Genomic DNA, 7,227 nt, shown 5'->3' on the forward strand with positions numbered 1-7,227 from the left:
CTTCTATTTCGGAGCTCCATGCTTTTGTTTTTCTTCTCAACTTTAAGTAAAGCAAGTAATAGTCAAGAATTCGTAGGTATGAAATTTGGAATGAACATAACTAATGTTCTAAGAAAGAAATTACAATGGCACGATCTGATTTGTTAAATTACCAGAAGTCACGGGAAAATATAGAACTATCAAGAAAATAAGTTCTTGATATGTTTAGAGATTAGGTAAAATGTAAGAGTCGTGTGACATGACACATGATGATAGTATGGTCTGTGAATCATCATGTTCCATTGGAAACTCAGCATGACTTATTGTAATATAATCACGTTGATCAGGCGTCATTATATTATATTAACTCATGCTTCAATTCCCAACACTTCTTCAAAAACATTCATAATTTAAATTTCGAATTTTTCAGAGATTTAGAAACTAAAACATTTTCTTTTATGACGTAACGTAGATAGCGCGAAGAGGTAAATAATTTTGGACAAGAATAGTCATGAAGATATCTTCACAAATATCGAGGATATTTATAATGAAAGATACGATGATATCTTAGAATTTTTAAAATATCTAAGATCAGAAGATGATGAAGAAAATTCTTCTGTACTGTTTTAGAATACGAAAATAGATTATATGTCCTCTATAATTTCCATCAGAAATCGAATCATCGGGATTCTTTGATTACAGGTTTAGACCTTATGATTTGTCCACAGCCTCCTTCATGGTTTGTCCAATCCGTTTTTCAGTACCAATTTTTCTTTTGAGCTTTTCCAACCTACCATTCTTTATCATCAAACTTTTGACTGTTAATGATGTCTACAGTCCTTGCTGCTTCATCAGCTTTTTCAAAACTTCATAGTACTGATTCGTAGGCTGGGGTGCTATGCAGAATTTCAGAATTATAATTTCAGGAGGTAACGTTATATGTATATATATAACTGTTGTCGTAGAAACGCTGTGAGATTCGAAAATAATTATTGATACTTCTCGGTATTTGGTATGGAAATTATCGTTACAAGATGCAGATGGGTACATGATAGGGTTTTAATGAATAAATAAAGATATTTTCCTGAGAGACTAAAGCCAAAGAGCGATGAAGTTGCTGGTACGTTTACTGCTAATGTGATGGGATATAAAAGGTTCCCCAATAACAATGACGAAAAGGGTAACTTATATATCAAATTATAATAAGGCTACTCCTGATAAAAGTCAAAGTTGGCTTGATGGAGGTGTGATAAAATTTGCTACTTTGAAAAGGGATTGTAAAGTTATTTTCAGTGATAAAAATGTCGAAGGATTTGGCACAGATACGTGTTAAACTTTTGTTCTGAGTGTTCTCCAGGTCCATAGCTATATGCATAGATCTTTCTTTTCGTATATAACGTAAGGTTGGTTCATCCTCTCGATTTTTCATTGATTGAGGTGTCTTCAAGAATTTGGAAGGGTCTGAACGCAGCTTGTCATTGTCAATATATGTATGATGAAATTGTAGTGAATCTTGAATGATTCGAATATCTTTCTGAGTTTTATGAATAATAATGAGGTTCTAGTATAGTTTGAATTCAAAGTATAATTTTGAAAGATGTAGGAATCTAAGAGTGATGTCATCTGTTAAATCTTGATTTGGATTCTAATCTGTTAAAATCATAATATGAATTTGAATGAGAATGAGAATGGTTGTCCTGATTTTTATGAAAGAATGTGTATCGCTGTGAAAGTAGTGAGTATAGTTAATGATTTTGGAATCGAATTTGAAGAATGTATAGTGTAACATATTAATTGTGAACTTATATATTTCTCGGGTATTACCTACCAGTTAAAAAAAATTCACAAGTAATATTTTGTATAAGAGAATTTTTATTACAGTCTTTATGAAAATATATGTATGTATATTTTCTGCAGATGTAATATAGATTTAATGAGTTAATATTAAATTAATCTCATTTAATTTACGGTTGAAACTAGAAATGAATAATCCCTAAAACTTTAGAAATTACGTAATCTTCACGGATTATTTCTTCAACGTAAATGAAATTATGAATCAATACTTCATTATTCATTTTTATTGATATTTCCTCGGTGAATGATGGTGGTGCTCATGGAATTCTTGTGAACTTCGTAAGGCACGAATGATGTTTTCTAGAAAGTTTTGAGTACATCGAAAATGAAAGTGTAAAATCAAACATTTATTCGATTAATACACTTGGTTTACTATGAAATAGAATTTATTGAGCTGAAGCAGAGATCGTAGTTGACGATGGTTAAGTCGCTAACGAAGGGTGTACATCATAGCATATTAGTAATATGAATTAACCGAGTAGTACCTACCAGCTAAAAATTCATACGTAATAGCTTAGTACGAAAAGATTTATTATGGTTTTAAAATTCGTATATATATAAAATATACATATGAATTCTTCAGAAATAATGAGTTAGAACTAGAACAAATAATCTCTAAAACTTTAGAGATTACATAATCACCGCAGAATATTTTTCCAATGAAGTTATGAATCAACAATTCATCGTTTATTGTTGTTGGTATTCCTTGGTAACTATAGGGCGTATGATGTTGATGCTCGAGGTACCGATTGTGATATTTAGGCGTGTGATGCGGGTGTTATTGTTGGTGGTGGTACTGGTGCTGTTGGTGCTAATGCTGGTGGTGCCTGTGATGCCTACAAGTTGTGCACCATACTCTCCAAAGTCTCTACTCGAGCGCGAAGCTCGTTGACTTCTTCTATTACACCGGGATGATTGGCGGTTAGAACGAGGGGATGAATAAAGTTTAAAATTTTAGATATTATATAATCGTTGCGAGCTATTCTGGAAATGAGGGTGAAAATGGTGTTTCGGACTGGTTCGCCGGTAAGTGCTTCAGGTTCTTCGCCGAGAGGGAAATTTGGTGGGTGGAAAGGATCACCTTCTTCTTGTCTCCATTGATTAAGTCTACTACGAACCCATCCCCATTTCATCCAGAATAGATGATGGCTAATTGGTTGATCCATTTCGGTTACGCTGCTTTCGGAGCTCAAATGGATATCCATATCGGAATAGCTATCGGAATCCGAGGAACTCACACTAGTTGCGGGATCCATCTTGTACAATCAGGGAAATGATTTTTGATATGAAATAGATTATAGGACTTAGTTTGGTATTCTTGAATACATAATTTACATATGTATATATAATACAAAAATCCCATAAGTTACGGAGGAATTTTCGGAAGATGTCAGGCAAAGTTTACAGTAACAGATATGCTAAGATATGAATTTTTCTGTACACTACCTATGCAATAAATGCAGAAAAACGTGTCTAGACTTAAGAATGATAAGTATGTAATTTTCAATATGAAATGATAATCAAAAATCAGTAAAAACAGATATGGTCATAGTCCAGACTCACTAATGCATCCTAACAATTATCAGTTAAACACACTAATGCAAATTCTGGTTCTCTATGACCTTAAGCTCTGATACCAACTGTAACGACCCGTCAAAATCGCTATTGATGCGGTACGTTATTCATTGATTTCATAGTGAGGTTTTGACCTCTACATGATACGTTTTGTAAACATTGCATTCTTTTAAAAAGGCACACCATAAATGAATATCTAATTCCAAGGTTTTTGACATATGATGATTTTTACATATAGACAATCACCGTAAATAATAGTTTATAATAATACATCCGTTGACAATGCAGTCAAAATAAGATACATGGTGATGATTTTGTGAATGCAAAGTTTTCTCGAATAAAGCATGTATGACTCCATGCACATAGCTTGTATAACGTATAAGCAACAGCGGAAGACTTCTAGGAACCTGAGAATAAACATGCTTAAATATGTCAATACAAAGGTTGGTGAGTTCATAGTTTTAATATTGCGCATACTCTGTATATAAAGGTGGATCACAAGATTTCAGTTATTTCATCCAAAACGTTTATCAAAATATTCTACGAAATTGAGTACCCTGGTAACTAAACTTAATGTATATATAATAAGTACCCCTATTTTAACATACATGCAACCAACATGTACAATACACGCAAACCAACATGTACTAAACTCAAATAGCATACGTCTATTTTATAGTTCAGGCTAGGGTTTCTATACTTGGAACAGACGGGGATGTCAAGCCCTATGGATCCATATATAACTACTCGCGCCCATTAGTTCTTATAACTGACAGTTACTAGTTATCAAAGCTAAGAGATTTTTGGTTCAAACTCAGTGTAGAATTAAGTATGTACTTGTGTCCATTGTGTTTAAAATAAAGTGCATGTATTCTCAGCCCAAAAATATAGATTGCAAAAGCAATTAAAAAGGGATCTATAAACTCACATATCAATATTGGGGTTCAATATTACAGGAAAAATATGTAGACGCAACGTAGTGGATAGATGCATGGTTGGCCTCGGATACAAGAAAAATAAACTTCAATTTCAGAAGTTAGAAAGGTAGCATTACAACTCCCGTGAAACTTGAATAATAACCACACTTGCAATCACTAAACTAATTTATTTATCTACACTATAATTACCTAAACTAATTACTAACTAAAATTATAATTGAAAGATGAAATATGAAATTGAGAAGCAAAAGATTTCTCTGTGTGTTCTCCTTCTCCGTAGTCTCCTTTTTAGACAAATTAGAAAAGTGGACTACTATTGATATGTTGAATGGTAGATTAGAAAATTTGGAGAAGTTGATATCAATCAACTTGTTCATTCACACAGACAGAGAACTTAGATTTATTTATTATATTAATATTATATTATTATTATTATTATATATTATTATATTTCTCAATAATTGAAATCTTACGGATGAAAGCACCTACTAATACTGATAATAATATAATAATATATATTAATACAATAAGGGGTTAAGGACTAAAATCTAATTCACATTAACTTAATTTTCTACGATCTTGATTTTATAATTTATAGGCATAATAAATATACATATAATATTTCTTATATGTTTCCGACATTCAAGGCTAATTTGATAAAGATCGTGAGCTATCACGCATATCTTTTATCTTTTATTTTTACCTATTAACTAACTCATAGGAATTTGTCGGAATAAAAATCTTTAAATTTGGAGTAGGTATTAGCTAACAAATTCTAATGTCTTACATAAGAATCACCATCCACCACTATCATTAAACTATATTTTATATTAAATTTAATATTACTCCGTAAATAGCCACATGTAAACAACTAGCAATATATATATATATATATATATATATATATATATATATATATATATATATATATATATATATATATATATATATATATATAATTGAAGATTTAAGATGAACATGTGTTATGTCTTGTAAACGAGTAGGCCAAATAGCATAGAAATAAAGAAAATAATTTAATAATCTTTCATGCAAAACAATAGTCCAATTTGATCTTGTTTGATCAGTTTATTTGCTTGTAATTATATGGCCTACACTTTTAGAAAGTTTAAATTTTAATAACTCAAAAGTGGTCAAAAGATTTATGTAAATATAATTCATCTGCAATGATCACAATCATAATATCAATCTAGTATCACATGGATTTATAGTGATATACTTAGTGAAGAATCTTTAAATATATATATTTATATATATATATATTTATAAACTATTGTTCGTGAATCGTTGGAACGGTCAAAAGGGTAAATAAATGTATGAAAATATTTTAATGCAACACGTTAATTTACTTAACTTGTCAGAAATATCAAATCGTGGAATAGTTCATTAATATATATAATTATTTATATATCCATTGTTGAGTCCCCAAAATAATTAAGGATTTAATTATGACAAAACTGTAATTTATTTGCATTAAAATGTTATGTGCAGCCAGCACAAGTTTGTTTATGTATAGACATCAAATATTGCTGTGTCAAGTGTACAGTATGCTGCCTAGTCTACCAGCACAAGGTAGAGTGTATTCTTCGAATCAGCACCGGATGAGTATCCAGCAATTCAAGAATTTCAAGTGACTCAGCATAAGAAGAACCAGTAAACCTGGTAAGCAGCATACAACACAAGACAGCCATGCTCCATTACAAGTATGGTGGTTTCCTGAGTGGTCTACATCAATTGTACTATTCAACAGAAGTCAAAGACAAAGTTGAACAGGAAAGGACACGCGTCGGCGGCTGACAAGTGACCTTATAAGACCACGTGGGAATGCAGAAGTTTAACGCATGTGCAGACATGTGCTATACTTTGTCAATGCCTAGGGAGCACAACATTCTATTTGTTTAAACGAATAGTGGTGCCAAACCAAATTGGGGTGCTCCTGCAAATAGCTACCAAAGAGGAAAGAGGAGAGCACGCTCTCTGATGCAGTTGTCCCCACAAGTACGGACATCCTATGTACCAGTGGACAATAGAACCATTACACGGTTAATAGGACTACTATAAATTGTTGTATCCACTATTGTAACAACTAGTGGTGTGGGTTTTGTTATTTAGAGTTGAAAACGTGTAATAGCTTTAAGTTTGTCCTCATAGCTATACTTAGGTAAATCTGTATCAACCAACTATCATTCCACCAAGGATAGTTGTAATTCTTTGTGATTTAATCAATAAAGAATAACAGTTAAAAAATTACCTTTGACTCTATTTAAATTACATGCTTGAATACTAAACTGTGTTTAATTGGTTAGTTAATTAAAAGAAATTGTATTCTCCCCCTACAATACTCCTGTTGTTAATCAAGGGACCAACAACTGGTATCAGAGCTTCAGTCTTGATAATTTAATACATTGGATCTGAATTCTCATATGGCTGCATATTCAAATACAGTTTTCCTTGAAAATGGCTCATCCAATAGACCACCCAAGTTTGATGAAGAGGAGTATGAAACTTGGAAGGCAAGGTTCATGCTTCATCTTGTGTCTATTGATCCACTCATGCCTGGTATTGCAACAGATGGTCCATATGTCCCAACTGAAACCGTTGCAAGTGTTCCAGCTACTGCAGATGCTCCTGCTGTCCCAGGCAGAGAGGTTGTTCTCCCTGCATCTGAATGAGATGCTGAGGACAAACATCGTGTTGGACTTGACCCTAAGATCAGAACTCTGTTAGCTATAACTTTACCTAATCACCTGTTCAAACTGATTAAGGGAAAACTGAATGCTAAGCTTATGTTAAACTATCTAGATGTTACTTATGAAGGCATGGATGAGGTTAGACATAATAAGATTATTGCTTTGAAATGAGA

This window comes from Rutidosis leptorrhynchoides, chromosome 9, assembly GCF_046630445.1.
Source record: "Rutidosis leptorrhynchoides isolate AG116_Rl617_1_P2 chromosome 9, CSIRO_AGI_Rlap_v1, whole genome shotgun sequence".
Taxonomy (NCBI): domain Eukaryota; kingdom Viridiplantae; phylum Streptophyta; class Magnoliopsida; order Asterales; family Asteraceae; genus Rutidosis; species Rutidosis leptorrhynchoides.